General features: G+C 35.5%; 1 protein-coding gene across 8 annotated transcripts in view; it reads left to right on the top strand.

Annotated features, from left to right (window-relative positions):
• ZBTB20 (zinc finger and BTB domain containing 20) overlaps positions 1-16,092 on the top strand; it is an 895,053-nt gene that overhangs the window by 230,990 nt on the left and 647,971 nt on the right. For all 8 annotated transcript variants that reach the window (XM_066347052.1, XM_066347050.1, XM_066347049.1 and 5 more), the window contains exon 3: positions 6,636-6,680. The gene's annotated coding sequence lies outside the window, so the exon portion shown is untranslated. The remainder of the gene's footprint in view (positions 1-6,635; positions 6,681-16,092) is intronic.

The following is a 16,092-nucleotide window of genomic DNA, read 5'->3' as shown; positions in this document are numbered from 1 at the left end:
ATGATATACACTTAGTAAGATGGTATTCAAACCTCAAACTTCTAATTGGAAGTGGTAGCTGTCTTCATTATAATTCCATTGCTTCTCCTAGACATTCTGCCTCCAGCCTACATACAGTTGCTTTGAAGTTTTCCTGACATGTTGCTGATTGAGTGGAATTTACAATAAAATGAGTACCTACATTATTAAAGCTTCCATGTGGTGAATAGAGTTGGAATTTAGAGAAAACAAGGGTAGGGGTAGCAGTTACCTACCTAATTTCATTCACTTGATTGAAAGCTGCTGCTCTAAACCAGTTGTTATACATCTGATAAATATGTAGCGTTTATTGTGTCAGGTACCACCTAGACCCTGGATATAGAGTGCCAAGCAAAATATTGTGACTTCTATAAGATATGCAACTTAGTGGGGGAAGAGAGTGAATAAACTCATAAACCAGTAATCACAAGAATGAGTCAAACTATCATAAATGCCAAAAAGAATAAAATAATGGAAGGATCTGTCTCAAGAACAAAATGGTTAGAGGCAGCCTCTCAGGGAGAGTAGAAGAAACAAACAATAGGTTAGATTAGGAATTGCAGAACTCTTTCAGGAGAACTCTTGAGTCTCAACTCCTATCACCCTAGGTGTCCATTAACAAGTGGGATTTGGATTGCTCATCTCTGCCCATCTTGGGGCCAAACCAACCAGGTTTTCTATTCTGTTGTAAACATTTGAGACTCAGATTCTCATTGTTTTGTTTTATAATGTTAAGAGGAAAAGAAGGGAGGAAAGGTAAAAGATTTAGTCTTTCAAAGGTTGAATAACATGTTTAGGAATCTCCTTTTCTAATTTTTATGCAATGTGAATTTTCTTAATCATCAGAAATAGATGGTAACACAATTAATTCAAAATTTCTTTAACCAATATTTAAGTAATACCTACCATTTATTAGGTACTGTGGTAAGGACTAGAGATGTAATGGTGAATAAGACAAAACTGCTGTCCCCGTATTTATTCTTATGTGAAAGAGAGTCACAGTGCAGTGTCATGATTATTGGGCCGAGCTTAAACACAGAACATCAGATTCTAGAGGAGATAATACCTGAAGTCAGAGCCCAGAGATGTATGTGTATAAGCAGGTCCGTGGGATTTTCACGTTCCCCTAAAACAAATAATGCCTTTCTATAGTTACAGCTTCAAGTTGAGAGTATTTTGAAAATATAATTCTTAATGCTTATCTGAATTCTAGTTTTGTTCATTTTCTTGACTAGCTCTTATATTTTCATATAAGAAGTTAAGTTGTTTAAAAAAGTAATCTAATTTTAAAAAGACCACTATTTTCTCCTTAATACACTGTGAAGTGTGGATTATTGGATAAACAAGGTTATTAACATTGTGTTTTGTTAGTCAGGTTTTTACTTGAGAGTTCCAATTTATTATGTTTACACGTAAATTTTTCTTTTTCTTTTAGTGAGAGAGACAGAGACAGAGACAGAGAGACAGAGAGAGGGACAGACAGACAGGAAGGGAGAGAGATGAGAAGCATCAATTCTTTGTTGTGGCACCTTAGTTGTTCATTGATTGCTTTCTCATGTGAGCCTTAACTAGGGGGCTACAGCTGAGCCAGTGACCCCTTGCTCATGCCAGAGACCTTGGGCTTAAACCAATGACCTTAGGCTTCAAGCCAGCAACCACGGGGTCATGTCTGTTATCCCATGCTCAAGCCAGTGAGCCTGTGCTCAAGACGACTAACTCAGGGCTTTGAACCTGGGTCATTAGCATCCCAGGCTGCCTCTTTGTTCATTGTGCCACCACCTGGTCAGGCTACACATAAAATTTGATATTAAATTGTTTCATTTTAAGTGGTAGCCATTAATGCTATAAAATTCAAATATAGCATTTTTTATAAATTTAGTTTTTCAAACATTTTGCAGTTTTACTATAACTGGTCTGACCTGAGGTCTAGACAGGCCAACTGTGCTCTTGGATAAGGGGTGTTTTTTTGTATGATTTTTTTCTTCCTTCCTTATTATACTTTATCTGTTTCTAGTTCAAAGAGTTGATAAATAGGTAACTGCTGCTTCTCAAACTTCCTTTTGCTGATAGATAGATTTTTAAGCACAAAGGCCTATGTCTCAGTCATTTACAAAATTAAGAATAATGATTATTTTTTAAGTCTACTTTTAAAATTATAATTCCTCTTATACTTCATAGTCTTTCTGCTCATATAAACCACAGAAGTTGGGCATTTCAATTTTTAAAAACTGAATTGTATATATTGATGATTAAAGTCTATATTTTATAATAACAATATAATAATGATAGAGCACCCAGCTCAGTAGTGGGTATAGAAGAAGTAAATACATATTAAATAAAATTAAAATATTTTGAGATTACATAGTATCTTTCTCAAAAATAGGTCAAATTTAAAATGTAAATCACTTAAAATATTTGTATTTTATTCAGTCATTAGGGAAATGATTTGTAGTCTTAATTTAGGTTCAGAGACCTTTTTTGGAGCTACTGGCCTTGCAGACCTAGCAGAGACCCTTCTCTGTGTCCTGAGTGAATTAGCTATAAGATGTATTAATGGCTCAAGGGGCACTATTAAGAAACCCCTCTTCCATCACTAGCCAGGCTCAACCAGTGTGAAGGATGGATAAACTTTTCTGAACTTCACTACATAGTAAAGTTCCCATTAGGGAACTATTCAGTTCCCATTAGGGAATACAACAGCTGTGCCAACCTAGAAGTGAGAAAGAACTTTAAAAAATAATCCTCAGAACATTACTGATAGTAACTGTACCCTTAAATGACCCAAACAATTCTGGAAATTAGATAACTGCATGGGATTCTGAAGGCACGATTTAACAATTCTGGATCTGTGCTGTCCTCCAAATCAAAGCAGAATTAAGGACTAGAACAATAGGAGTATGCATTCCAAACCCTGTAAGAAAAACTGAGTATAATGTTTTTTACTTTTATTTGCAAACATTGCATTACATGTGAGCTCAGGGCATTTATGGGGTCTCTTTAGAATACATATAAAGGGGATAATGCCCACAAAGTGATTGTTAAGGAGCCCACAGCACCTTTGCCTGATGCCAGTGGAATAATTACATTAATTTTGTCCTTATTTGCCACATCCTGATTGTTTCAGTTTAATATGGAAAATAATCCTTCATTTTTCACTCAGAAAAATAGACAGTGTTGCTGCACATGTTATTACTTGGATCCTACCTTTCTCTTCAGACCAGTAACAGGGATGGTGCTTAACAAGGCTGACTAGGGTTCCGTACTGTGGCTATTAATTTTGTCGTTTCCTGATCCAGAGATGTTCTGTGGACATCCAGCATATATATGGCTCGTGGATGAATTGTGGATAACAGAGTGATATTGTGAGCAAGCTACTTTTTAAATCTTCTTACTCCCTTGTGTAGCTTAGCTGCTTAACTTAAAGGGACAAACATCCATACCCTCCTTCTCTCATACAACTATGTAGGACAGCACTAACAGCTTCCATTCAGCAATGCTTGCTTTATAGCAGGCCCTGTGCTCGATTCTGTACATGCCTATAATGTACCAGACAGAAACAGTTTTATAGGGTAGATAACAGGATTGTCATTGTACAGACATGAGAAATGTAACTCGTTTAAGATCACAAAAGTGAACAGAGGGAGCTGGAGTTCAATCCCAGGTTTGTCTGACAGCAAAAGCTGATCATTTAAGCACCATCCTACCTGACAGAACTGTCACTGCCCAGAACATTGTGAGGCCCAGATTTACAGATCATTGATCACGTGAAAAGCCTCTCTTAGTGCTTGTCATCACTTCACGCAGGCTGTCCCCAATGACTGAACCTCAGAGCCATTGTGTGGCACTAGTTTCATTCAGATGGGGCAAATGTTGGTTTTGAATACAGGCCACAAGGAAACTGAACTGCTCTTGAGAGAAACACTGCTGCATCATGTTATCTGCAACAAAAATGGTGCCTCTACCACCACCATTACCACTAGCTTTGGTTGTTAGGGATTCCCTCAGCACTCATCTAGCCATTCGGATCCTCCGTTCCTTTCCCTGGGGGTGCGGTTATAACTGTCTTTGGCAGGGTTAGCAAGCAACTAACTTACTTACTTTGGTTGCCAATAACTGTAGCCTGTTAATAATTGTGCATGTGTTTTATATAATCTTAGATAATCTGAGATAATTTTACACACCTGACATTTGAGATTGGATCAATATCCCTTCATACCTGGTTTTCTATTAATACAACTTTCTATGTAACTTTCTATTATCCAAAAGTAGATCACACAGGGGAAAAAATTAAATACTTAAAGTAATTTACTAGGGCTTTTTATAGTGATGCCCACTCATGCTCGTAACTCTCTAATACATAAATATAAGTTTTTGCTCAATAAAATAAAAGAATACACTTGATATACATTTTCTTTCTTTGAAGTATACCAGATCTGTCACAATGCCTGAAGCTGCAGGATCTTCACATGTGTATGTGAACTGGATGTACACATTTTTCTGTTTTGTTTCATTTTTAGTTTTTTTTTAACTTATTTATTCATTTTAGAGAGGAGAGGGAGAGACAGAGAGAGAGAGAGAGAGAGGAGAGAGACAGAGAGAGAGAAGGGGGGGAGGAGCTGGAAGCATCAACTCCCATATGTGCCTTGACCAGGCAAGCCCAGGGTTTCAAACCGGCAACCTCAGCACTTCCAGGTCAACACTTTATCCCACTGCGCCACCACAGGTCAGGCTAGTTTTTTGTTTTTAATGACTATTTTTAAAGCAGCTTTGTATTCACAGTAAATTAATAGGAAAGGCATATTTGCATGTGTTTTAGCACTTTAAAATTTTTAGCTCTATGAGAGTAAGATGTATTTCAATTTATTTTTTAGCATATCATAGAGCCAAACACAATACTTTTCATATAATTGATGCTCACTATTATTTTCTTATTGAATAAATTAGTCTGTTCTAAGTTGAACAAATTTGCAATCCTAAATTCTTCTTGCCATCATTTCACTCTGCATAATTGAAGATTCTTTACTAAAATGTTAAAAATGTGTAATTGAATTACTGGTGTAGGTCCTAAAGCAGTGGGATGCAATATACGTTGACTGTACCCCTATGAGGAAGCAGTGAAGATGAGTTTCTCACTGTGGGATATACTAGTGGATTTTATGTGTAACAGAATTAATTGACTTCACTTAGGAAGATTACATTTATGATTTCCATATGGCCTTCTGTAACTTTTTTCTTTTACTCTTACCCAGACAACTAATAATTTTTCCTATTATAAAAAGTTTACTGTAGAAATTATGTATATGTGAAAATAAAAATAAAAAATTAAATCATTCATTACTTTATTATCCAGATATAATCACTCAATATTTTTGTGTATTCTTTGTTTGTTTTCCCATCTTCTAAGCAATTTCATCCTGTCCATGCAATAGCTACCCTATGTGTTTATGTGACATTACAGTACCCAAACAAGGTACCTTGTGAAATGTTACAAATTTTTTTATATTCATGTGCTATGTCTTATTTAATTATTTTTCTACTGTTGGCCATTTAGGTTGCTTTTACTTTATGTCATAAAAGTTAAATTTTTAACATAAATCTTTGTTTTTAGTTATGTAAGATAATTTCCTAGAACTAATTAATGAGTACAGATCTTTAACTTAAAGTTATGTATTACCCAATAGTTTTCCAGAAACTTTTTTGCAATTCACACACTCATCAGAAGTATGTGAAAATGGTGTTTTATTGAACCATTACCAAAAGTGATTATGACCTCTACACAGTCTTAAGCACATATTATATAAACCTAATAATTTTAATATATTACTGTCATCCTCTATGTTTAGAAAAAGTATATAAGTTAAACACCTCAGTTTGCATTCAGAAAGAATTATGAAATATTTTTAATGATCACAGTAATGTGAAGCCTGATATTACAAATAGTTTCTACCTACATGCAAATATATTTCAGGTCTAATTATTAACTCTTCACACTTTTGCTTAAGCTGAACTTATGTTGTCTTCTGTATTGATACCGACTTCATTGTCAGTTTTCTCAAAGTGTCTGGGTGAAGCATTAAATCTGGTGTGGCTTTAACATTACTTGTTTTAGCAATCAATCTCATTTCTATTTGCTGTTGTAACTTAATGAACATTCAAAATTTACTGTATTTATTTATACATTTTTTGTGGAATGCTCTACAAAACAGTTTTCTTCTTCACCCGTATACTAAACTGAGTGCAGATGAATCTGCATAATTTCATTTTAGGGAGTAGTAGTCATATGTGTATTAGAAAGGCAATAGTCTTGGAAGAGCACCAAAAAAAAAAACCATTTAAAATGTTTGCCTTGTTCTGTAGGGAAAGCATTTTCATTTCAGAGGCCACGGTGAGTCTTAGTCCCTTGCTGGTGCTTGTTTGGATAACAGTGCAAGAGGACTCTGTGTGTGTATATTCACACATAAGAATTTAAGGTGAGCTGAAATATCCTCTGGGAAAATATAGATATACAATTACTAAGCACTGTAGTCTTTCCTACTTCTGTGCAGAAATTGCCCCAGCATAATATTGATTCTATTTAGAAAATTAATTTTTACCTATATATTTGTTTTGCATTTCAGGTACCTGAAAAATCTCAAGTCTTTCTGTGCCCCATTGCTGCACAGGTATGTATATGAATTACCTATATTTCTATGTGTTAACTGACATGTTATGACATTTTTGTGTATTAAAATTGTTTATAGATTCATAATGTGCAAATGTTAATTTTTAGTAATTATAAATGTTGCCAAATTCAAAGGATAGTACATTTTATGCTTTGCATTTCACTCTATTATAAGAATTTAGGAAACATTTGTAAGATTTGATGAGGCAAAATAATTTTAATTGCAAAGCATTGAACTGGTGAAATAATTAGAGAATGTTTTATTGAACTGTACTATTAAAATACTGATATGGGGTCAGGTTATTGCAGAACCACTGTTTTTGACATTGTTTCTCTATTTTCAAACTTTTTTCTACTGTATAGTTATTTTCTGTAGTCATTGCTTTAGGTAAGGAGTGGCTGCAGATGTGTTGTCTGCTGCACTCTCTCAAGTAGTAGAGAAATGGAAAAAAAATGTTTGCACCTGTTTAAAATCTCCACCATGCGGTGTTGTGGTTCCTGGGCAACAGGCAGGAATTCTCAAAAGCTTGGTTGCACCTGCTCAATTGTTGCTTGCAGCTGTGTCATATGAGTGAGTGCACAGAGAAGCATGTTAGCAGTTTGCTCGTACTATTACGTATTTTGTGTACTCTGAATTTTAAAGTCTTCCTTGATGTAGTCCATGAACTTATTACACTGGTTTATTGTAAAACTCACTGATATTACCTCTTCAAAATTTTCTCCAAATTCTTTATTCTGAGTCCTAAGTATTTTTTAGTTAACTTTCCTAGATAATATGTATGTGAACTTCTATAAAGAATACCCAAGGAGAGGAGATCTCTCCAGAGAAGTGGGTTGACAATAATTTTTGTCCTGGTAGATGCATTTTGTGTTTGGCTCAATTTCATCATGTTGGCAACCCCACTATGGAAGGCTGGATGTAGTTATTGATCCATTTAGCTGAACAGATTTGAAAGCATTTGGCTATTAGTGGACACATGGGGCATATTCCGACAATTTAAGGGTATATTAAGATGAAATCTTGATTTGAGCATGTTTCTCTATTGCAGTTGGGTGGAAGTGAGAAAGAAGAAAAAGTGAAAATTAAATAGCAACCTTAGAAAAGGGGATACAATCCAGATGTAGTTTTTAAGGCTGGAATATTGTTTATTTTCATCAAATTCTAGGCACCTGGTATATTCCTAAGTGTTGCTGTTACTAATGTTGTATCTTTTAGTTACTAATCTGTACATTTTTCTGACAAATATCTGCATTTTTAATATAGACAAGGTATTATATAGACTATAACTTATACTAGGTAAGTCCTGTAAATGCAATGTGAAAAGCTACAACTCAATATAAAAAACATTTAGTTGAATAATTTATTTGGTAATTCCTTATATTGAAAACTTATTCAAATGACTGGCACTAATCTCATTAACATATTAAAATTACTAAGAAGTTCAGTATTTAGTAACATAAAGTCTTAGAGGTGGAGTATTTTTTTCTATTTGTTGACCCATTTATATTTATTTTTTTTAAATAAATCACCATAATATAAATTTATCTAACATTTTTGGAAGTAGGAAATATCAGCTAGGATAGGAGAGATTGTACACGACCCCTTAATACAATTCCTTGTATATAGTAGGCGATCAATAAATGTTAAATAGGTGTATATATGAATAAAACATGTATGGTATTATTTTAGAAATAAAGTACTAGAGAGTCCTAGAAACTTGTTACTCATTAAATGTTTTGGATGTGTCTTTATGGAGTCCTTTAGTTCTTATACTGCTGATTAGACAGAGATGAGACTACTAATAAATTTTGTCCTTAAAATGAGAAATGAATATATAAGAATTGATCCTCATTATAACCCAAAATTGACATCACACTATTTGTAATATGGTTTGTATTCATTTTTGCTGACTATGACTAAACTCTTTCTATTATCCTTATTATACACACAGTGCTGAGATATTTAATGACAAAGTTGAATGGGACTAGTCACTTTGGAAATACTTTGCAGCATAGGAATAAACTAATCTTTCATATTACAGGATTAATGCTGTAGATTTCATGAGCAATCACTTGTTCTCTTCTCCCCTCCCCCCCTCACCCCATTCTCTTTCTCCCCAACTCATAATCCCATTTTTAGTTTAGTGAAACACACAAAAAATGGATGTTGACTTTCTTCAGGTAGGGTAAGATTAGATCATATGAAAAATCTGTAACTGTTTTGGTAAACAGAAGTAATGGGACCTGTGTTTACTGTATACATGTTTATAATTATGGTTTCTATTATTTACTAAATTCTGACTGTAAATACATAGAGATAAAAGAAAGTAGAGGTAGCCTGACCAGCCAGTTGCACAGTAGGTAAAGCACCAGCCTGGAACATTGAGGACCCAGGTTCAAAACCCCAAGGTCACTTGAGAATGGGCTCATCTGGCTTGAGTGTAGGATCACCAGCTTGAGTGTAGGATCACCAGCTTGAGTGCAGGGTCACCAGCATGAGCGTAGGATCATAGACATGACCCCAAGGTTGCTGGCTGGAGCCCAAGGTCACTGGCTTGAGCAAGGGGTCACTGTCTTGGTTGGAGTCCCCCAGTCAAGGCACATATGAAAAAGCAATGAACAACTAAGGTGCCGCAACTATGAGTTTATGCTTCTCATCTATCTCCCTTCCTATCTGTCTGTCCCTGCTTTCCATCTCTTTCTGTCTCTCTTTCTCGCTTGCTAAAAACAAAACAAAACAAAAAACAAAGTATAGGTATAGTCACAATAGGGTAATTAATATCTTCTTTCCATAGGTCACTCTAAAGTTCCATTTTCTGTGGCCTGTGTCTGTCATATAAGAATGGCAGAGGTTTCATAATGAGTCAATATCTCTTGTATCAAACCACCTTGTTTAGGCTTCTCAAATTTTGGCACCATTAGTTGGTGATATTCATGAGTGCTGCTAGATTTGAAATTACTTTTCCTCCGAGACCAGTTTTTTTTTTCCCTTAGTTTATACCAATGTATGAAAGGCCAGTATCATGGATATTATTATTATTATTATTATTATTATTATTTGGAAACTTAGTGTGGTAGATTAATTATGTTCCTCTGTTGGTCTCAACATTAGAGGTTAAGAGATTAGCCAAGAACATGTATAGCAAGAATACTAAACCAGTAATATACTACCTTCTGCAGTGACTATACCAGGAATTATAGTATGGAATCCCAAAGAGGGGTAATCATCCAGCTCCAGGATTCCTTGGTGTAAGTACCGGGTTTTCTGTGATTACAAGATTAAAGAAACAAAGAAAGAAAATCAATAATTTTTAGAACATGGCATGTCTAAACACAATTTCTTTCATTCTTCCCTTTCTTTCTTCCCTCCTTTCTCTCCCTTCCCTCCCCTTTCTATTTCTTTTATTCTTTTTATCCCACACAGTAAACAGACACCTACTATTTGCCTGACACAGTGCTAGGTTAACAATAAAACAAAGTTCTTGCCTTTAGAGAGCACACAGGCTAGTAGGAGATAAAGGTGTGTCAATAGAGCTTGTTTTGGCTTCACTGTTTATTATTAGTATAGACCAGTCAAGTTACCTAATCTTTCTGTTCCTCTGTTACAGGGGTCGGGAACCTATAGCTCGCGAGCCAGATGTGGCTTTTCTGATGGCTGCATCTGGCTTGCAGACAAATCTTTAATAAAAAAAAAATAATAATAATGTTAAAAATATAAAACGTTCTCATGTATTACAACCCATTCATTTCCTACCGTTCATGTTCATGGTTGCGGGTGGCTGGAGCCAATCACAGTTGTCCTCTGGGACAACACCAAATTTTTATTGGATAATGCGTAATGTACACGGGTTGTTGTATGGCTCTCATGAAATTACATTTTAAAATATGTGGTGTTCATGGCTCTTTCAGCCTAAAAGGTTCCATACCCCTGCTCTATTACTTTATTTTTAAAATTGGAAAAAAAAATAGTATCTACCTCATATATTGTGTTAAATTAGATATTACACAATACATGTAAAAGTCTTAGTTTGGTGCTTAGCACATAGCAGGTGCTCTACAAATCTTGGTGACACTATTATTATTTTTATCACCACTATCACCGCTACTGCAACTTAGATACTGAAGAAAGATCATCTTATTGCCCGAGAGTGGGAATCTTGGTCTGGGCATTGTCATATAGATTGTCTTAAACATTCTACCCTAATTTACCTCTGCTTTATTGCTTAAGAAGGAACTATAAAAATCATATAGTGTTAGAACTAGAAGGGACCTTAATGGTAGCATACCTAACATCTTTGTTTTATCCATGGTAAGAAAATAAGCTCAGAAAAGTCTGTTCATTTATGAGAGTTACACAGCCTAGTAGGTGAGGTATGTAGGATTTGAGCCCAGAGCTCTTGCTTCTTGGTCTAGTGTGAAGTATCTATGTGTAAAAATATTAGAGTTAAAATTTTTTTTTTACTAGTGATTGGGAAGTTGATCGCTTATCTTCAGGAAGGAAATGGACTATGTGAAGTTGCTGGAACACTAACCATAAGGCAAGGTATCACTGTACTGAATCTAAAAGAACTTCAGTTATTCTTATAATGGGATTATTTCATATAAATTGATTGAGGCCTTTTAGTTTGTGTTTGTGAATAACTAGTCTCTTCATAAGGAGGATAAACTGAGAAAGGTTTAGTAAGACGATACTACCTAAGTGACTTCAGATGCTTTAAAGAAGTCTGTGATACCTTTATTATATCAGCATCTTGAAGGCCAAGGATCTCTGAACACCCAGTCTCTTTCTAAGTTTGAATATAGGACTTTTGAGGTCAAATTACATGCTCTGAAATTCCAGTTCCACATTTTAGTAGCTATGTAACTAACAAGGTTGGCTAAACTAACTAAACCTCAGTATTGTGGTAATAATGTCTACCCTTTTAACAATGGATATAAGAATTAAAGTATATTAAGTATACAAAATATTCAGTGCATGATGTCCACTATCATTGCCTACAATCTATTCTTCGCTCTCCTTAATGTTAAAATAAAGAAATTATTATGATGGACAGTATAAGAATTTGGAGAAAGTGTGAGATTCACCCATTGAGAAAGTTAATTTTGGCAAAGTTATGACTTTGATGATAATGGTTGAGTATCTCAGTTCAGTATGGTTAGACTCACCATTTCTAGCTATGTATACTACATTTCTGTAGAAGGCTGGGTCTATCTAAAGAAATATTTAAGATGAAGATAATCATATTCACTACAAGGTTTGTTGATTCTGAAAGAGTGCTTTACAATGGAAGGGCTGTTGATATATCTCCTGACAACTGTTACCCCTCTTTTAAAAGTCAGACACCCTGAAAACCAATCTTTTGAGAACAGTGAAGAATTCATACTTGTCAAACTGTACTCTTACATGCATGCTGGTGAACTGGAGGGGGTTCTGTTGGCAAGGTTATCTCAATCTTCTAAGCAGCCCCAGGTTTAGTGGTCACAGTTGGTATTTAGTAAGTGGGAATAAGGCTGTCTTTTTTTTCTTAGGAAGAAAATTAAAGTGGTAAAATGTCCGGATACCCTCCTATACAAACTCGCTTAAGAGTAGAAAAGTAGATTTGTAAATTTGTATGTGTGATTTTCCCCTAATTATATTTAATAAAAACTAGATGATCTTAATTATAGTAAACCAGTTTTTTCCCGACCAGGCTGTTTATAATGCAGCACTATCTTCCTGAACAGCAATCAGAAAACAAGAGAAAAGGCACTAAATAATTTATGGATAGACCATTACTCAGCAGAGTTAATAAAGTTGACTTGCCTAATGTCAAGTGTACAGTTTTGATCACGAGAGCCAAGGTAAATATTAATGATTAATGAAGTTTTTATTTAGTTGGGTATTAGTTTGCTAGGGCTACTGTAACAAAGTATCACAAACTGGGTGGCATATGCAACAGAAATTTGTTTTGTCACAGCCCAGAAGTCTGAAATCAATGTTTTGGCCAGAGTAGTTCCTTCTGAGGACTATGAGGGAAAGCTCTGTTCCAGGCCTTCCTCCTTGACTTGTAGATGGCCATCTTCTCCTGTATCTCTTCACATCATCATTCCACTATGTGGCTATGTCTCTTGTGTCCAAATTGCCCTTTTTTATAAGGACACCAGTCATATTGGATTAGACTCCTTGCTAATAATCTCACTTTTAATGTGATTACCTCTGTAAAGACCCTATATCCAAATAAGGTCACATTTTGAGGTAATTGGGGTTAGAAATCCAATATATTTATATTTTTAAGGGGGTGATCAGAATTTTACTCATAATAGTTGTAAATTGCATTTATTGAATGACTTATATTTCAAATGTTTAACATATATTATTGATAATCCTTACAACCATCTGTTAGGTAGATATAATTTCTCCCATTTTATAGGTGAGGAAAGTTAAACTCAGAGAAAATAAGTAATTTGCCTAAGATCACATTGTAAATGCAGTAACTGTTTAATACTAGTGTTTAAGCCCTGAATTCCCTGCCACATTTTTAATAGGTAGGCTGCGTAACAACTGAGTCAAAAACCTATAAAGTACTTTGAGCATTTAAGGTGTTTTTGTTGTTGTTGTTATTTTTGTTTATTAGTGCTTGTGCCAAAGGACATTTTATCCATCAAAACAGTGACTGCCTAAATTTTCATCCTGACTTTTTTGCTGGCGGTTGTTTTGAAGGCTTAGTGTTTTAGCTCTCCTGCACCTGATGAAGTTTTTGGACAGGAAGAATTCTGAGCATAGACCGCATGGGTTTATTCTGGACTCAGTTTGTATGGGTGGCACAAAGAGCCAAGTCCCATCCAGGGTCTGCTGCTAAGCACCGTGTACTCTGCTCTCCTTTTGTCTTTCTCCTTCCTCTTCCTCATCTTTGTTTTTTACTTTTGACAGGTAGTTTGTGATTTCTTTTTTATAGTCCTCTGAGAGATAAACATTGAAGAGGCTAGATGTGAAGAATGACAAGATAGTGACTAGGCTTACGCTCCTGTAGGTGTTTACTATAAACTGGCCACACCCTAATTGTTACTCTTCCAATAATGGGCAAGGAATGCTGTGTCCTTATTTAAGTTTCCTATCTCACCAATGGAACAGTTTGTTTCTCACTTTGAAGTTTTAAAGCAGAACTTGCTCATGACCCAATTTCACTAATAATTCTCTTAAGTAACCCTTGTACTCATTTATAAGATTTTTCCCCACTGTCTGTCTAGCCTGGTTTAAAATTTTTATATATGTACTTTTAAAAAATTGATTAGCTGGAGAGCTGCCCATTCCTCTGTGCTGTATAATAAGGATTGAAAAACTGCATACTGAATTCTGTATAGTGTAATTAAAACTGACCCACATTTGGACCTGAGTACACCAGGACTTAGCCAAACTTGCCATGAGCTGCGTTCTGGTGGCAGATGGGAACTAATGAGGACACACTCCACTCCAGAATTTCCCAGATGCTTGGCCCCTTTTTGTACAAACAAGGTTTGGAGCGAAGTCCAGATCCCAAGAGCATGTTCTGTAAATGCGCTGTACCCAATGATTTGGGAAATGTTCTCACAAAATCAGGCTGTTTTAAGGTATCCTTTAAGACCTCTGCTACTGTCAGATTTTAAACATGAAAATTCAGAGAAGCCGTTTGTGCTCTCCAACCAATTTTTAATTTCAAAGTGAATGAAAATTACATTTTTCCCCACCTTCTTTTTCTTGTGACTGGGGATAGAATGATCACTTATATTCAAACCTGGAGATTTGCTGGTGGTTGTCCCAGGACAGACTTAGGTCTCCTTGCAACCTATAGATTTCTTCAACTGGTTTGATGTCCTGGGACTATTCAGGCAGATGTAATTGAATCAGTTTGAAGCAGCTGTAGCTGGCATGTGGTCTCTCAGATTGCTAGCACCTGCTTGTTTTTTGGGGTTTTTTTTTTTTTTTTTGTTTGTTTTTGTTTTTGTTTTTGCAACTCACTAGAATAAGAGAAGTGCCAAAACCAGCATCGGTCTTGGAGCAGATAAAACACTTGAGATCCTGTATTCCATTCTCCTTCCAATCTAGCCACATCATCATTGGTGCCTGAACTCCTTTTCATGATTATGGCTGCGTTATACTTTTCCTTCTTATTCTTCTCAGTATTGAGATCCTGACAGTACTGACCATGCTAGTCCAGAAAAATAAGGAAGTGTAATGGTGATCAGGTGGCTTTGGGGCTCTCATCATTAGATAACTAGGTAGCCTGTGGTTTGCAGAATCATTTAAATGGACAGGCCAAATTTATTTGCTGCTTTAGCACAGTCTTATTGGCACAAAGAATGAGCAGTTAATGTATAACAAACTGTGAGCTGTTATGGAGTATGATAAATAAATTTGCTTAGCAGGGGGAATGTAAAATGGAAGTCTATCTCCGGTAACTAACCTAACTGACATGGATTTCTTCAGCACTTACTGTGTGCAAGAAGATGCAGTCTATTAAAAAATAGATAAAAATTTTAGGACATAATAAACATAAAGTATGTTTTAAAAGATACAGATTTGGAATTTTTAAAAGGCGTAATGCTTGTTTACCTTATCTTTACTGTTTCACTATATTACTAGTCAGGTGTATATTTAACTCTTAAATATTACTAATTTCCTAATGCTTTTTGAACCTGGAGATAATAAAGACAGCATTTACTTGTTTTCTAGTTTATGTTATAAATTTCCTTCAAATAGGTTTAATATTGATAATCTTTTGAAAGAAGCAGAAAGATAAATGGAGTTTATGAATAATAGTAATAAGAAAGAATTCTAAAAATGTAATTTTATTATTATCAGCAGATTCCTGTTTTGCAAGGCATGGCTAGTTGCTATGGACATAAAGAAGCATATCTGATCCTTGACTATAAGAATCTATGGCCGTGGTTCTCAACCTGTGGGTTGTGACCCTGGCGGGGGTCGACCAAAACACAGGGGTCGCCTAAAACCATCGGAAATTCCGACCCCTGTGTTTTGGTCGTTCAACCCCCGCCGGGGTCACGACCCACAGTTTGAGAACCACTGATCTATGGCATACTTGAAGAGATGTTATATACACTCTCAGTGTGTATGCATGTTATAGACCTATTGGTATTTGGTGTCAAATGAATATTATAAAAGAAAAAAAAATCATGCACTTTTGTCAAATAAAGTTTTAGACCTGAAGTCCCTCCTCCCCTTCACTGTCTGTGAAGGTTGTCATTAATTCATCATGGTTTTCTTTGCTGCTAAATCAGAACTTGACCTCAGAATCTTGCTGAAGACAGCACTTTAGATAACCATTACTAACTGATGAAATTTGGATTTAAGATTGAAACCCATTTGCCTTGACTGAAAAAGTCATCAAGTGCTAAAGATACTTACTGGAGGTAAAGGGCTTGGTGAACTGTAAGAA

The sequence above is a fragment of the Saccopteryx leptura genome, chromosome 8 (genome assembly GCF_036850995.1).
Source record: "Saccopteryx leptura isolate mSacLep1 chromosome 8, mSacLep1_pri_phased_curated, whole genome shotgun sequence".
In the NCBI taxonomy this organism is placed as follows: Eukaryota; Metazoa; Chordata; class Mammalia; order Chiroptera; family Emballonuridae; genus Saccopteryx; species Saccopteryx leptura.
Note: the sequence above shows the minus strand (reverse complement) of the source record. Positions and strands in the feature narration are given on the sequence as shown.